This window comes from Lucilia cuprina, chromosome 2, assembly GCF_022045245.1.
Source record: "Lucilia cuprina isolate Lc7/37 chromosome 2, ASM2204524v1, whole genome shotgun sequence".
Taxonomy (NCBI): domain Eukaryota; kingdom Metazoa; phylum Arthropoda; class Insecta; order Diptera; family Calliphoridae; genus Lucilia; species Lucilia cuprina.
Window position 1 is genome coordinate 66490467 of NC_060950.1, and position 1760 is coordinate 66492226.

Sequence of the window (1760 nt, forward strand, 5' to 3'; positions counted from 1 at the left end):
CATATTTTCGTTTTATTTTATTTTGGATTTGCATTTCAATTTATATACAATTTATTATTGTTTTCTTATTTATTTCGTTAATTAGTAAGAAATTTTTTATAAAAAAAAAAAGTAAATAAAAAGAAATAAAACAAAGAAAAATTATTTGTGTTATTTGAATTAAATTAATAGGAATAGAAGTATTTTATTTAATAACTATTTATTTTATAGAATTTAATAGCTAAGTTTTATGAAAGACAAGTTTTAGGTTCAAAATAAAAATAAATATTAACATGAAATGAAAAAATTGAAAAAAAAATTGAAAACTTAATTAAATGACTTAAAATGTTTTATTTAGTTAAAAATAATAATTGCATTTATGTTTTTTATTTTTATAAGTATGTGTGTATGTTATTTTAGTTTAGTATAATACAGGAAAACAAGTACAAATTATATTTTTATTTTTAATAATTAATTATTTATTTTTTTTACAATTTCATGAAGACTTTAAGGATTTCATTTTTTTTTATTTTTCAGTCACAAAAATTAAATGAAATTAATGATTTTTTTTTTAGAATTTTTAAATGGAAAATTGTGTTTTATTTAGAATTTGTTAAATTACTAATTTTTTTCGTATTTGTTTTTGTATTTATTTTAACTATTTCATAACTTTTCAAGTATTAATTTGAGTAAAATTCTTTAAGAATTTGTTTTTTTTTTTAATTTTTAATTTTAATTTTCTTTTATTTTAATTTAATATTAAATTTAATTTCTTTTATCTAAGGCACTTTTAAAATAAATAATTTCTTTTTTTATTTTAAATTATTATTTAATGTTTATTTCTTAAACATTTAAGTTTAGTTTGTTTTATTTTTATTTTTTTATATATTTTAATAAATTTTTTTATTAATAATTTGCGCGTGATTTTTCTTGTTGTTTTTATTTTTTTAATTTGTATTTTTTTCTGTTTATTAAAACTGTCATAGGCTATTTTTACTTGTTTAAACTAGAAATTGAAATTTAATTTAAAATTGTTTTTACTTGTTAAAAACTTGAAATTATTTTCGTTTTATATCGAATAATATGATTTCATTATCAGAGAATTTGTTGTCATTTTTTTTTTTTCAAAATAAATTAAAATTGTTTATTTTGAAAAGTTTTGCATTTAAAGGTTGCGCTTTTTTCAAATGTAAAACTGCTTACGCTGGACCGGTTGTATTAGTCATTGGGTGTTTGAAAAGGAATTTCTTAATATTTTATAGAATGAGCAATTGAAAGAAATTTAATGGAATTATAATCATTATAATAGCATTTTATGGCTTTATAACAATATTATAAACATTGGCCCCTATTCTGCATTTCAATTCGAATCGAAATTTTCTCCGCATTTCGATTCGACTCTCCGCCACACATAAACAACAACTTACAAAAACGTAACGCAGAATACACACAATCGTAAAATGAAATTGCTTCGTCTTTTGCTTACGATTCAGTTTTTTGTTGGAATAACATTTTCTTTCGATCATTGCGTAATTGAATGCGTAAACGTAAACGAAATTCAGAATAAAGGTGATTTTAAATTATGATATTCTTGTTGTAATGCCATATTTTACCCTACACCACTATAGTAGGGAGTAGTAGGTAGGGTATTATGCGTTTGTAACACCCAAAAATATCCACCTTAAAGAGTATACCAATCGGCTCAGAATCACTTTCTGAATCGATTAACAGCTGCATGTTCAAAATAAAACAAAATAAGAACACAAAAACGAACTGTGTTT